This window comes from Monopterus albus, unplaced genomic scaffold (assembly GCF_001952655.1).
Source record: "Monopterus albus unplaced genomic scaffold, M_albus_1.0 scaffold190.1, whole genome shotgun sequence".
Taxonomy (NCBI): Eukaryota; Metazoa; Chordata; class Actinopteri; order Synbranchiformes; family Synbranchidae; genus Monopterus; species Monopterus albus.
The window spans coordinates 530611-546767 of record NW_018128070.1 but is presented as its reverse complement, the minus strand read 5'-3'; the positions used below and the strand labels follow the sequence as shown (position 1 = coordinate 546767).

Sequence of the window (16157 nt, the reverse complement as noted above, 5' to 3'; positions counted from 1 at the left end):
TGACAAAATCAAAATGAATCATTTGGCCGTTTATTGATGACACAGATGTTGACAGCTGTGGCGGAACAGCTGATGGATTTTGGCAGTAATTAGTCAGTGCATATTTAATCAGCATAATTTGCACCAAAAAAGTGATTTGAAGTCTCTTTTTTGAAGCAGAAAATTCCTTTAAATGTCAGATTTCTTTAATTGCCACAGTAGCTGAGTGGACGTGTGCCACATTAAGGATAAGTACTCCAACTGTGGCTTGATGGACTTGACCTCTCGACCACACACAAACATTCAAATCCTCATTAAATGATTAACTGGCGATTTTCCTCTTCAATCGCCCACCTCTTCATTGATTGAAACAGCACCCTAAAGACCTCTCTTACCACATCATTTCCCTGTATATTGATTATACTTAACCCTTCAGGAAGGCTTGCTTCTTCTTTACTGCAGGATTAGGTATCACTGTGAACGTTAAACCCAGGAGACTAATTTAGGTGAGGCAAAATGCTCAGTAATGTAATTTTTTTTAAAAGGTGGATAAATTGAGTGGATAAAAGCAGTTAACAAATAGTTTAGTGTTTAAGTTAATTACTCATAAATCATAATTATAAAACAAATCAACATATTTCCCTGCAATTATGAATCTTACAAGCAAATTCATCCAAACAATTATGTGATGCAGGATTTTTATTTTAGCTATGTAATTAAAATTCAGTGTATTCATTTTAACTCATCAGTGAAAGCTGACTTTTAATTACACATATGTCCTATAATTTTAATTATATGGATTTGTGTAAATGTACACAAAACAACATATTTTTTAAACTGACTGGCAGTTCTAAGTGATGTTACACTGGACCTTTCAGCTTTATGACCAACAGGACAGAATAGCCCCAGTCCATGTAATGGTCCACTGCAAAGCCACATGCTGTCAAACACTCAGAGTCAAGTTACACAGACACACAAGCAAGAAAATAACCACAAACCAAAAACACTGACACTCTTCTCAGTAAAATCATACATTTACTTAAGTGTTTTCCTAAAAATGGACCAACTCTTGCTTAACCAGGGTTAGTTTTGTACTTCTATATATTTTAACAAGGCCTGTGAGAAATAGAACTGAGTTTGATGTTGTCTTATGGTTCCTTAGTTATAATGTTACAGTAGCAGTTCCCAGGGTAAGTGTCCAAAATGCTAACTGAAAGAAAGAAAGATACACAAATGAAAAAGGAGGGAGGCAGTAAGTAAAGGAGGGAGCGATCTGAAGGGAGGAGTCAAGAGAGGGAAGGAGCAACTGGAGTCCTACACTTCGTCCTCTCTTCTCCTCGAAAAAGCGCACAAAATGTAACTACTCTTCATGCTTTTCTCTTACGTTTGTGTTGTTTTTACGCACATCCGTGATCTGCTATCGGCAGATATTATCGGCAGCCTCATGGTGTTTGTCCGGCGGTGGTCGAACTCAGCAAACTGCGAGAAGGAGGAGAAAGACAGACAAGAGGAAAAACTCAGGCAGCGCCGCTTTGGAGTTGGAGTTGCAGCGTAAAAAAGGTCCCAGGCAACTCCAAAGGCACATCTGCAACTTAGGAAGAGAAGGAGAAGAAAGACGACAAAACATCTTTTTCTAAGAAGATTAAAAAGCCAAGAACTACAGGGGAAACCACCCAGAGAAAAGTAAGTACTTTATTAGAAATTCACACTGGCGGCATAGTCATCAGACCTTGTTGCGCTTATTTGTCTAGTTTTGAAATTTGGAAAGTCAGTCAGACTTTGGAAGCAGCGCAGGTTTCACATTTCAAAACGGTGGAATTCCATACGTCCAGATGTAGACATGAAGTGTATTAACTACATCAACACTCGTAGATTTCTTTAAACAAAGAAGAAAGCTTCGCATCTGGGATCCCAAAACAGTCGAAAAAGCACCACAGGCTGTGTTCCACTTGGACTGGGTGTGATTTATTCTCTGTGAAATAAGTGGAGGTTGTTAGAAGCCCCCGGTGGCACACTTAACAAGTATCCGACACACGTGTGCGTTTGCAAACTAGACTGTAGCTGCATAAAGTTTGGTATTAATGGAAAAAGTTGTTTTTGGAGCTTCAGTGTGTTATAAGTCAGAGAAAAGACGTGTATACTGTTGGGAGTTTTGAAATGAAACTTGGTGAGCTTCTTCAGACACGAAACTTTACTGGACCTATGCCTAAAGAAACGTGGGGGCGTGGGGTGGGGGCAGACATGCATATTTATGTGTGATCATATTTCAACATCTATTATTGATTCCGTTTATCCTCTTAGATTTAGGCAGACTCACTCAAAACGTTAGTGAGAGGATTCAGGGGTAAGCTCAGACACTTTCATATGTTTTAAATACAGCCAAGCCTGTGGCTGACCCTCGCTTTGACCTTTAACATTTAGACATATTTGATTTTTTACAGTTTTTATGCCACTTAAACATTTTTTCATGACTTTGAATTTTCCAACATCCAAACAACAGGCGAAAGTCAATTTGAGGCCTTTTTTTGACACACACACACACACACACACACGATTTTAACAAGAAATATTAGCACAGCAAAAAAATGTAACATTAAATAAAAAATGTTGCATTAGTGAAAAGGACATTTTGCCACTGAGGTGAAATAATTTTGTTTGTAGGACACTTCTTTTTATTTTTGTGCAGAATCAAGTCTTAGTGTTTCTACAAACCAGAGATGAAATTCAGATCTATAATGATCAGTTTTGTTTACATTTTTATTTGTTTGGAAAGTTTTTAAATTATCTGGCTCAAATAAGAATGAAACATTCTACATCAGTAGATCATAACGTGTTTAAAGGCATGTGCTCAGAGAAATTTAAGCCCATTACAGCGGGGTCTGTGGCCTGGCAGGGGGCCATGTGGGGAGTTTTAATGGGCCCCAAGCTAAAAGAAAAAAAAAGTATAAATCTGTAATAATTTATTTTATTAGAATTAACAGGAATTAGCATAATGGAGTAGATAAGAATGACTAATACAATTGCAGCTTTGTCCTTTTCCTAGAAATAGTCATTCATGTAAAAACAAAATTAACGTTAAAAACATCATGCAGAGTGAAAAAGTCTCTAACAGAGGTCTGTGTGTTCATTTTGGGGGTCCAGGACATGAAATGGTCTGAGAGCCCCCCCAGCCTCCACATGTGCAGATATTTGTTTGAAACTTTCCCTCCTGTTCTCGCCAGCTGCTCCACATTTTATCTGCTTGTCTGCTCTTGGGTTTCATACAGACGACGAGGGTCCGAGGTGCTCAGCCATGCGGTGCAGCTCAAATCTTTTCAGACACTTGACAAATTATTAACGGGGGACTGGCTGCCTTGAGATGGAGCAGTGGCTGAACACACCAAATAAGATGTTTAACAACACAAGTTCACACAGATAAAAATTTCTCCTTTAGCTATTTGCACGAGCCAGTTCCATCGTTCATCTTGGCTGTGGATTTGGGTTTGAGCAGTTTTATTTTTCAGGTCTTAGTTACAGTTTTTTATTAACATAAAAAAGGGGCTCATAAACTGTTATTTACTATTTTTCCTATTTTAATTATAACAACAATATTTCACAGACCTTGCAAATGGGAAATGACACACTGTCAAAAATCATGAACAAACTATTCAGGCAGATTTCAGTCCTACTATTTTACAACATGAGATTTATTTGTAATTATTTATAGAAACTAAATAAAGATGTCTGTACTTTCCCCTCTGTATTTAAAAATTTGCAGATAAATAAAAACACAATAAATGTACCTCTATATCATTATTATTGGAGGCCAAAATTGTGATTTTATTTTCAAAGTTCAGACATTATAATGATGTTAACCACCAGTTTTAAATTAAGTGTGAGCAAATTTTAGTGATAGTGAAATAGGTCACATTTTTTTGAGGGGTTTAATATTCCAGAGAATTAGTCTTTTCTGTTTTTACACATCAGTGGGATGTCAGATGTATATACAATAAACCATATAAAACAGCTTCACATCATGAAATCTTTCACTGTCATTAATAAATATATAAGAATAGTTCTGGTGAAAACTTAATATTGATGTTACTACTACTAATTGCCAAAGTGATACCGATTTCAAACAGGTGCGCCTTTACCAGGAAGAAAAGGACTCTGTCTTATTATGATGCAGCAGCAGTGATGAATGCAGCAGCGTTCAAGATGCTAATCTCCTGGAATGAGAAGCACAGCTCAGAGCCATTCGCTTGCTGTAGCCAGCAAAGATGTATCATTGCGGCTCTGCTTCCTCAGCTTCATGCGTGAGGAGCAGGCGGATAACAGTCCCCCTGCAGGAGTCGGCCCGTCAGATAGCAGCAGGGTGCTGTTTTATCTGCTTAACTTTAAGCACTCCTTTAAGGAAAATGATGCATAGCGATGCTGGCTCAAGACGCCTGTGACCCGGCGACCTGGCAGAATAAGGGCTATCATGTTAATGCATGGAGATGACGTGCTATTAGCTTTTGAGTTATGACCCTCTCTTTTTTCTTTTTTAAAGGCCCTGCATTCACAGCTAAAGGCAGGTTCTGTCCTCAGGCCTTTTACGCCCCGCAGGAAGAATACCTGCCATCAGGTCTGTATGCAAGAGGCACTAATGAGCTGTGTTGTTGGGCTGTTAACGCTGCAACCTGAAGCCATCAACGAGGTGGCCGATGTTTTGTTAGTAGGAGGGTAATGAAAAGGAAGTTGATTGTCCTTCAAATAAAAGGGACTGTAGTGTAATTTTACTGTTAGTTTTTTTGTTTTGCAGGTTTTGTTACTTGGGTGGGTTTTTTTTCCCCATTTTATGCTTTTTCTAAAATGTCTTGTTTCTTGGAATGTTAATTATTACAAATTTTAATTGTTTGTTGTAAAACACACTGAGTCCACAAGACTGGTGAAAGTTTGGAGTGATTCCCTGTGCGATATGATTAGCTGTTGCCTCCCTTGCATGTAACTGGTGCAGTTGAATAGATGCCCCCCAAAAGAAATCTCTCACTTTGATGATTTGGTACTTTGATATGTTGACATCAAATGATGCAGACACAGCGGGGAAAGAAAGAGGACAAGTCAGGCAGAGGTAGTGGTCGAGGGGGAAAAAGGCTGTGCATGAGAGCGGGTGGAAGTGTGTGTGTGTGTGTGTGCGAGGTGTGGAGGAGTGCTATGAAAAGTTGGGCTGAGATGGCAAACCTATGGAGCGTCAAAATGTCTGGATGCATTTGCGTGTGAGCAGAGACAAGAAGGGCTCTTCGGGTGCGTGAGGGCTTCTCCTTGGCCTCCTAATCCCCAGGCCCAGCCATCCCTTCAGGGCATGCCTCAGATCTGGCTCTCTGTGCGGACGACCCAGCTCTGCCAGCAGATTTAATATGCTATGTGTTCCTGCTCCCCCAGCTCCCCTCCACCTCAACCATCATTGTCCCAGAGTGGGACCGCCGCTCTCCGCTTCAAGGAGCCTGCTAAAGGCACCTTTCAAGCCGGGTGATGTCTTTGGATAAGGCACGCAGTGGGGGGAAAGAGGGTGTGAGACTCAAGATATCATACTGTAATTTTAGATATGTCTATTACTCACATTCAGGGATCTTAATACACTTGGGGCTCTTGCAAGCATGCATGCATGCGTGCTTGAATGTACAGGTCTGGTGCTCAGTTTTGCCTTCTCTAACTCATACACAAACATATGTTTAGTTTTTATTTTGTCTCGTTTTCTCCTCTTACTTCTCTCATGCGCTTATGGAAACAACTTTTTTCATTTGTATGAAGCAATGAGAAACAGGAGGAAGAAGTGGGAACTTGGCTTGCCTTAGCAGGGACTGAGAGAGGGCTGGTTTGTTTTCCATGGCTTTGGCCTGTTGGAAACTCCAACTGGACCTGACAATTAGTCTGGTCAGCTGGATGTCCAGAGTGAGGATCATAAAAAGGGAAACAATTTTAATCAAGTGATTTGAATTTACAATCAGTGAAGTTAACAATTTAATATAGACCCTGTTGTATGCTCAGGTAAATTTTTTTTTTTTTTGCCTATTTTTTAGTTTGGATGTGGAAATGCCGAGGGTGCTTTTTCTTTTCTCACATGCTTAAGGAGAAACGGGACAGGCCGTGCCTGCATGACACTGCTGCTCATCCCCTCTGTGGGGGGATGCTTTGGTTTGGAGCCCATTTGCTTGTGGGATGTGTGTAAGGTTGAGCGCCTGTGCTGTTATTGCAGATGTGGCACTACTGTCAGCTTTGATGAGAGCTGGTTGTGGCATCCATGAGGGGGTCTGTGCTTTCTCATTCAGGGTGATGACTGGGGGGACAGATGAACCGGCCGCTTGCTGTGAACAATGATCTGTCACTTACCCCTGCTCCTCAGTGTGTGAAGCCATGAGTCAGGCTCTGTCTACTCCAAGACACCAGTACAGTCGCACTTTGTTCCCTCCAAAGTTATTTGAGCATCAAAAAAAAACTACCATCTTTACTGTGAATTTTTGAAACAAACGTCCTGTTCTTGCACCAGTGATGAAGTTGTGTATTGTCATGCAGTAATGCTCACAATCTGCACCCCATTTGTTTGCAGTCTCATGCTGCCTGTATTATTTTTTTCTTTTTTGCTATTTTGCCGCATCCTGGAGTAGGGATCAAGGAGGAGGTCAGTTGGGTCAGTGTCAAATGTAAATCCCAAGGTTAATACCTGAAAGAAGCTCAGGCTTAGACATTCACTGCGCTCTCTAAATATGTTGAGATGAGCACCTCTTTCCATGGTCTGCTCCTTCATTTCCGTTTGGTGTGGACCTGGGGCAAGTTGGAGAAGGAGGAGGGCGGCCATCACGTACAAACCTCTAGTGTGTTCTTTTGAGCAATGAATGCTAACAGACCCATGGCTCTAATAATGCCTCATCTTGGAAAAACAACAGGGGAACTCTACTGTCTGAGCAAATTTCTACCCCAACCTGAAAGAGCCCTCTTTTGACAGTGCAGCATTTGAAGACTAATCGTTTTTTCTCATGCAAAGTGCGCTGTTTTAAGAGCCAGGGCCACGGGAAGAGAGGGGGCTGTGTTTTAACAATACTCCACAGGGAGTGGAGAACAGGGTTTAGAGTGGGGATGTAGAGTTGGGGGGGGGGATTCCTCTCTTCTTTGCTGCTCAGACAAAGCCCAGTTCCTTTCAGGGTTGTGTGGGGGGTAGGGTGCGTGGGGAAGAGGAGGGAGCATCCAGGAGTTTGAGTTCCTTGAAAGAGAAGGACTCCAGTGGTTTGTCATCACGGTTTCTCCAGCTTCACCAGCTATAAGGCTGGCCTTGCAGTGACAGGCCTGGAAAAAAAGTGGGCTTGGGAAAATTTATAGAGAAACATATTAACGTGTACATGAGGCCCTAAAACTGCTTTGGCTATTCCTGCCAGACTGGTGTTTTTATTAAGAGGAGACAACATGCTTTAGAAATATATCTTATTCATGAAGAAAGCCAGGTTACCCATCCCAAAGAATTCATTATATTCTCCCAGATGTGGCTTTGCAAGTTGTAGCCGTCCCTTGGAGGAGGTGGAGCGTGGAGTGCGACATTGTAAAGCCTCCCTTAGTGGGCACAGGAGTACTAAGGGTTCCATTTGTCAAAGGTGCTGGAGTCTTTTTCCCTCCTCAACACTTTGCCTGCTCTGTCTCAAACTCATTGTCTGAGCAAAGGTGGATGGAAAGTGAGGAAGACAGAAGATAAGAGCACAGAGTATGTGTGTGGGAGAGGGAGAAAGGCTGTTGGGGGGGGGGCGGTTAGAAGGAGTGGAGTCTGTAGCTCTACCTCAGGGCTCAGTATGTAAGCCCCTGTCTACCCCCCAAAGCTGCTTTCACAAAGAGATTTACAAGACAGGTCTCTGGTGCGCTTTGCTACCCTGCATTATGAGCGAGTGTGTGTCTCCCTGAATTGGACAATTGGACCTTCCTGTTTTTTCCAACATGTTTACTTTTTTGCATCATGTATGCAGAAAAGGTATTCACCCAAATTTACCAATCCAGGCAGGTCATACTCTCAACAGCCCCGGTGGAGCAGGGTGAATAACCTATTCCCCCTGGTGGCAGGGTGTGTGTATGTCTGCAGGTGTGTGCATTCATGTGTGAATGTATTTCACAGATTCACACATACAAGGGATCCTGTTAGCTTTTGGAATTATTTATAAAGCCTGGCTTTTGTGTGGCGCTCTAAGTCCCTGTCTCCTCCCATTACTGCCTATGACTCTACCTGGGTTTCCTATAGCCCCCAGATGCTCCCTCCACCACCCTCCCAGCACAAGGAACTGACTTTGGTGTTATCCCTAAACCCTTTACAGCTACTAGTTTCTGGAGAAAACCATTTTATTTCTCTTTATACTGGTTAAATATTTTGTCCTCTGGAAAAAAAATCTCATTTAGAAAGTCAGAATGTGTGGAGAAAAACAAAATCTGTGCACTTCAGAGAGACACAAAAAGTTATGAAGACTCATCCCATATGGGTCTGATTACACTGTAACCCAGGAAAGTTTTTCCCTCTTCTTCTTGCACGGACCAAGTGGGGGTGAAGGTTTTAGTGTTTTTGAAATGGTTTATGTTAATGTTGCTGTTATTGAAACAAGCTGGGATGTGATTATAGTCCTGCTTGGTGCATATGAGCAGTGAAATGCTCCAGTTTCCCCATCTCCTCTGGCATAGAGATCAATGCAAACCAGCTAACGTGGGGTAATAAGCCATTAGTACACACACTGTTGGAAAGATTTACATACATCGACCAGTGAACTTATAAACTAGGTTCCTTATCCTAGAGGTAAGAATGATTGTGCGTGAGTGATTAGCTGAATGAATCCTGGGTTAGAGTGTCTGCGTGTGAGCCGTCGCCGGGTGAGCTCTTTACTCTGACTGCCAGTCCTGTGTGATAGGTGCCAGATTGCGTAGCTGGGAGCCAGTTTGTCTCTACTTGTCAGGAGAACAGGGTGGAGGAGGGGAGATGTTCGGATGATTACAGTACACTGTTCCTCTGATCTGATTCATCACTAACTGTCTCTCCTGCAAAGGGTGAACTTATTATCCCTGTCTCAACTTCCACCGTGGAGCCAGCTGCTCTCCATGCTTCCCAATTAACCTCAGGCATCCGTCAAACTCTCCAATTAAGGCCTCCTCCTGCTCACAAATTTATTTCCCTGTATTATCCAGCCCGGCTCTGGTTTGTTTTAGCACGCGGAGATGAGTGAGTGAGCGAGCCGGCAAGTGTTGAGCTTGTTTGTTTAGGAGCTGTCCTATGCAATGGCTTTACAGCTCCCAGATTTACTCGAGGTGGGGTTGTAAACAGCTGAAACAAGTAACTACAGCCAGATGTTTGGCTTCTTCCCGATCAAGTCGGCAGGCCTGAGGGGGCTGCCTTTTTAAAGACTGTCTTGTTTCTTGCTCTTTATGCCGGGGATTTTCAGGGGGGCATTTTGTGCCTGTGCATGTTGGGAGTTTATGAGAAGTTTTTTTGTTGAAAACTCTGTAGCACTGTGAGGTTTATGACATCTCATTCCAGTGTTGTTTGGTGTGATATTGTCTTGGTATTTGAGTTGCGTGAGTGTTTTTTGCTGGGCTAGGAGTTTCTTCCAAACTCAGCCTTTCACAATCTAAAATATTCAGCTGTGTGTTTTTGATGCATCTGTTTTTGATGAGCAACAGCGTGTGTGTGTGTGTGTGTGTGTGTGTCTGTGTGCAGGAGTGTTGATGTAGGTGAGGTGCAGCACTGCCAAACCCTCTGTGACTGCTTGTGTGTGTGTGTGTGTGTGTGTTTGGAGCCTATGAGCTGGTGCAGAGGGATTGGGGGGGCTCTTTGGCTGATATGAAAGTGAAGGGAGAGAGTTGTCTACCAACACTGCCTTTGGGAGAGCCATCAGCGAGCTCCAAGTCTCTGGGACTCACACTCCACCTCAGCTGTCTTTGATCTCATACCTCCGCTGAGGTATACTCCACATTACTCTCTAGACCCACACTCACCTGCTGTCAGTTCTGCAACACAGACCCACAGTTCACATGGATGAGACTTGTGTGCTCGACCTACAGACCTGCACAACCCATTTACTGTGTAGTCTTTATAATGAAACCAGTATTTACACCAGTATTTAGGCACTTTGTGGTTTTTAAAACAGCATTTACAAGAAGAAAAAAGAAAATATTGGGCTGCAATCACTGATTATTTAAATGATCAATTATAATTATTTGTATTTGTCTTTAAAGTGTCAGAAATTAGTGAAAAGTGCCCCAAAACATTTTCTAGATCCAGAGTTGTCTTCAAGTGTCTTGTTTGATGTCTTACCAAGAAACCTAAACCCAAATATATTTAGTTTACATTAACATAAAACAAAAAAGTAGGATATTCTCACTTTTTTAGCTGAAACCAGCAAATGTGGTAAATGACTTGCTGATTAATCAACTAAGTGTTTCAGCTCTGATTGCATAGCTCTAAACAATTAATAATTTGACCACATTGATGAAAATAGACCCACTACATCATTGGTTTTTATTAGTGTGATTCCTTGTCCTGTTGGTTTAAGACCAGACACCTCATTACGTGCATGTACATTGTGTGAGTGTTTGACTCCTGTCCATCAGGGACATGTTAAATTAAGGCTGGAGTACTGATACACTGACCTTATTTTAAGGTATTTATGTGCCTGTCTCATGAAAAATAAGGAGAATACGACGATACAGGAGAATACGATGATACAGGAGAATCCTCCGTTTCTGCATCTGTGGAACGTGTGACAGTGTTGCCATTTTGGAGCTGTTCCCATCCACACTGGAAGTCTGGCATTAAAGCAGTGCCATTTCTTAATTTTCTCTTCCTTTTCCTTCTCTCCCTGCGTTCCTCTGACTAACTGTGGCACATTTCAGGACGGCTTCATTCAGCATTCTTTTACATCCCAATTTGTTTGCCCTCCCCTCTTAGTTTTTTCAAGTCTCCCTCTGTTTAGGCCCAGCTTTATCACCCGAGAGCTAAACACCGAGACAACTTCATCTCATCCAATTTTCACCCCTTTAATTCGGTTTCGATGGCATGGCCGCAAGGGCAAGGACCAGAATTAATAAGAGCCAATAAAGCTCACTACTGGGGCATTGAGGCCAGTCTTTAAGTAAACATTATGACTTCTTGAGGGGGGATTCAGGGACAGCGCTTGATGAATTGTGGCGGAGCTTGGGAAGGGCTAATTTCTCACTTAGGCGTCCTGATAGAGCTGGCTAATAGGCCTTGCTTTGCCTGGCTGATTGTCTGCTGGCTTTATTATTGTGCATTATCGCGCTGCCCCTGGCTGTTGTTAGTGTTCGGCCCCGGAGACGCCGAGGCTTGTCATTAATCACATAGCGGCACTGACTCACTCTGCTCTAACACTTATCCCAATGACACAGAAGAATGAAGGAAAGGAAAGAGAGAGAGAAAGGAGAAGGAAAAGAGTGAGCGTGGAAGAGAAAATATACACAAAATAAGTAAGGAGGAAAACTGAAGAGAAAAGAAACTTCAAGCCCAAGAGGGCAGGATGGCTTCACAATGACTGTAATCTGTAGCTGTACAGCCTCCGGATTGCTCTCAGTAGTCTGGTTGCCTCAAATAGCGCTGCTCTTTGTTATACACTTCTCTCTAAGGCACCGAGGATAAGAGGAGTGTATTCCACAGTCCCTTGGGTTAAGTGTGAAGACCTTCCGTCAAAGCCGTACCTGCTGCCACTACACTCGCACAGGACCATCTGTCTGCTTGATCCTGCTCTGAGTGCACGTGTGAGGAGGAGGCAGCGAGTGTGTGAGGTTTCCATCAGTATAGGAATTTCTTTTTCTCCACTCATCCCCTCCCCTGGGCTCCCTTCTCTTATGTTGTGCACACAGTGATCGCACTTGCATATTTAGAAATGCATAGAGCACCTGGTGCATCTACTCCTATGCACATTGTCACACGGAAAGGTTCACACACTTTCAAATGGAGTCGAAACAGTCCTTTTTTTTCTCACTGTGCCATGTTCACACACATGTACGTTTGTTTTCGATTCCCATGGGGACTTTAGATTGACTTAGATTTCTGGAAACTTAAGAACCACCAGTCGCCTAACCCTAACCTTATCCTAACTTTAAATCAAGTTTTCTCCCTGAAATCCATGGGGTCCAGCATCTGGTCCCCATAAAGGAGGCAGCCCCTACAAAGTGAGTGTGTACACAGGTTTCGTTCCCCACAAAGTGAGTCATGTCAGGCGTACACACACACCCATTACATAGGAACTGTGCTCTGAAACAGTGCAGCACACGGTGTAACGTATTCTTTCACAGTGAAAACACGGTGAAGGATGTTGTCGTCTTGCTCTGGTTGTGGCATCGAGAGTGCTGTATGAAGAATGTCTCCACAAACACAAGACTGTTTTTACTAGACATGAGAGCTGTGCTGACAGGATACAGACCCCGCTCTCCTGTGCTTTACACTACAAGTATGTGCCATGTGCAGGGGCCACTCAAGTGGAAACCTGTATATAAACTGTAGAGTCTGTGGTGGCTGCTACAACAGTCAATTTTTTTTATAATCTGAATTTTAAGTGGTTGTGTAGATGCTGTACAAACCTAAACTATAATGAAGTAGTGAAATGTAACTGTAATCATGCAAAAATCTTTTGCATACAGAGAAGTGTTTTCTTTTTTTCCCAAGGACCCTCAGAGTATTTTGCTGAAGTAATAGGTTGCATTGATTGATTTGAACAAGAACCTTCCCTTCTTCTCAAGAATAAGAAACCCTAGCGGATCAAACAAAGACTGTACCTGTTAGCATGGCTAGAAAATGAATAAAGTGGAGAACAGGGAAACCAACACTACATAACTGGGCCACCGCAGCAGCAAACCTGTCTGCATTGTCCATTGTCTCGGTCTTCACAGCCCCACTTGCTCTGACACAAGTGGCTCATAAACAAAGTCGAAATATATAAATAAACAATCTAATAAGCAGGGAGGCTGTGGGGAACAGAGCAAGGTTTCCATTGTGGCGTGTGCTTTATTTTGCCCTTATCTACTGGGTAGAGAGTGCAAAAGAGGCACTGTGTAAGCATTATGATTACACTGTGTGGGTTTGTCAACGAGGAATGTAAGATGCACTCGGCTCATTTTGTTGTGCAATACACAGGGCCCCTCACCAGCCCTCCAAAGCATCTTAAGTGGAAAGGTCTGAGGGACCAAGATGCATGCGAAGATAATCTCATTAGCTCTGCTGAAAGCTCCTGATGGGCTGTGCTGTTGCACTGTTTGTCCTTGACAGAAAATATAAGCTCTCTTCATTTTCAGGCTTTGAATTTTCAGATTTTGCGCAGAACACTTGTAATAACAGCTCAGATTGTTTGCTGTAGGAATAGTATTAGGATGTTGTATCTCTATAGATTAAAACCAGGTAGGTCATGTGTCAACTTTTAAGGTAAAACTATTCAAGTATTTATTAGATAATTTACTGAGTCAAACAAGAATCAATAAATCATCTTAATAAATGTATTAGCTTTAAGGTAGCTGTAAAAAGTGGGACTCACATTGTGGTAGGATAATATAGAAGCATGTAAATGACTGACGGTGTAAATAGTTCAACCATGTCACAGTGCACAAAAGGGTGAGAAGGCCTAGCACTAAACCAGTTTGCATGTGCATATCTGGGATTTGATATGTGTGTGTGTGTGGCGGAGTGTGACTAATTCCTACTAAATGGCCCTTACTTGAGGGGCTGGTCCCCATCAGCTGTGGGCCAGACTTAGTGCCATCTGGGCACAATGTTAGGTTTCACTGGTGAATGGAGCCACAGCCACCAAATCCACAAGGCCCCTCCCTTTTCCTTTCCCTTTGCCTTCCAGGGCCAAGGGCCATTCTAAGTGCAGTGTTGTACACAGCATGGAAACCTAAGTATGTGGTTTCCTTAGAGAGCCATTGAGTCCCCAGTGGGGATTCCGAACCCATGACAGGTCCTCTAACCTCCAGCGAGCATTTCCACTGTCTGCATAAGGGGCCTCATCCACTCACTGACCTTAGCCAATGCAAACACATCCAGCTCGAGCCAGCACATTTTGTTTTATTGCTAGATTCAGCTAATCTTGCTGAAGGGATTAGATTCCTCCTCCCTCTTCGCCCCTCAGTGTTTTAGTTATTCCAGCTGTGCAGGAGCCCTTAATGTTGTTGGGATAGCTGCAAAATGTGCAAAAACACATGTTGTACACACAGGAAAGCATGTGCAGGCGTACAGGAGCACAGTGACCTGCACACATGAATGCACGCACACACACAGTCGAACACTCCTCCCTTTCTCCATTCATTTTCTCCCCCTCTTATCCCAGTTTTGCTCACAATTTCCCTCAATCGCTTCCATCTCCCATCTCTCCCCGCCCCTCTAACTTGCAGTGTGTTTGTGCAGTGTTGATAAGCCTAAGATAGCAGATCTCGGTGGTCGCTGATGTAATGATGATGAATGCTTCGCCGTTGCCAGTCTCCCCCCTCGGGGGCCCTCGACACTGAACAGTCACCGTAATGAAATGAACACAAATACAGTATCCTGTCTGAGGGGGGGTCAAATGTAAGAAGACACTTCAAGAGTTTATGTGGAAATTTCCCTCAGTTTCTAGGCGTGTAAGTGTGTCACGCATTTGCAGATATGTTCCCAATCAGCCAGTGCACTAGAATCGGACGTATACCTTAAACAGAATCATAAAATTAATCTGAATAACAAGTGTCTGAGGTTTTGATGCTGTTAGTAGTTGTTCAAGCTTGCAGGAAAAAAAAATTCTATCAAAGGCAAAAGTTTATTTTAGTGTTTCACTTTGATGTGTACAATTTGCAGATGACTTTCAACTCAGTGCCTTTGTCGCCAAAGCGTATAATTTATGTTAAATTGATTTGCTTAATGTGCTTATAAAATGAGAATGTTTGTTTCTGAGGGAACAGTCTGAATTGTGGTATTTTAAACCTGTTTAATCGCCTCCATTTCTGTGCAGAAGGATTACAGTTGAGCACAGTTAAATATATATCCTTCTTCTCTCTTCTTGGGTGTAGGGCAGATGTTTCATTTGAAAGACGTTAATATGAAATTAACATTTTGCCTAACTACAACAACCTATGCCAATTCCTTCTCTTGTTCCAGGTGTCTCTGACACACTGTTGATGCACAGTCAGTAAAGTAGGCTCCATACAGATGGTTATTTCTGTGCATGTTAATGTGCATAAAAATCAGATTTCTGCATCTGTGGGAAAGGGCGAAAATGAGCAACACAAAAGCAAAGACATGAACATCTGCAGGATTTGGTGTGGGTGTCTAGGTCTGAGGGATTATGGGTGAAAAGGTCCTGCTTTTAATTGCTGCTTTGGAACTGTGGCCTGCCTGGTGGAACACAAAAGGCCGGTCAGACACGCTTCAGTGGCTTGGACTTGTGAATATTTGCTTGACCAGTGGAATGCTCCCCTTTCTCCTTCCATCCAAACCCCAGTCTTGACCCTCATACTCCCTTCGTTTTCTGCTCTTTTTGCTCCAGTCTGACTCACCTGGGGGCTGACAAGAGGACACACATAAACATATGTGCACTACACACACATCGCACGTTGGAAACTATTCAGTAACAACTGTAAAGGATGTTTGTTCCCCTACACTGCTTTTGCTCCAGTGCAGTCATTAAAATGATGTAATGCCAGATTCAAAGAGGGAGACTATAAAGTTTACTTTTGACTGTTTCAATTCCTGGAAATAAGAGTGACACCTATGATCAGCTTTCAGGATACAAGCTGTGCATGCATGGCATATATTCTAACGATTAATTTGCTCAGGCAGCAAATGAAAGCATACACTCAGTGAATTGAGATGATATCTGTGCAAGTAGGACAAAAACGCCTTTGGTTGTGGATGACGTCTACATGTGTATCCATGTGGGAGTGATTAGAGGACAAGCTCTTGTTTAATTCAGTTTTGATTGGTAGGGGAATAATTACATTGTGTGTTTTTTCCTTTTCCTTTTTTATAAACCAGCAATTGCTTACAGATGTTGCTGCTGGGTCAGAATGGATGACAGACTCTGGTTTTTCAGGGGGTTGGGAAAAAAAAAACAAAAAACAAACAAAGCGCACAGTGTTTGTCTGAAGTTTACCCCTCACCACTTCCCCCTCGTCTTCAATCCTAGGAGAGGTGGTAAAAATCTAACCACCCCCCCCCCCCCTTC

General features: G+C 42.7%; 1 protein-coding gene across 1 annotated transcript in view; it reads left to right on the top strand.

The window, feature by feature from the left end:
• The first annotated feature begins 1265 nt into the window (after positions 1 to 1265).
• Positions 1266 to 16157, top strand: part of gli3 (GLI family zinc finger 3) — a 94714-nt gene continuing 79822 nt past the window's right edge. The window contains 1 exon segment of the mRNA XM_020617505.1: positions 1266 to 1662. The gene's annotated coding sequence lies outside the window, so the exon portion shown is untranslated.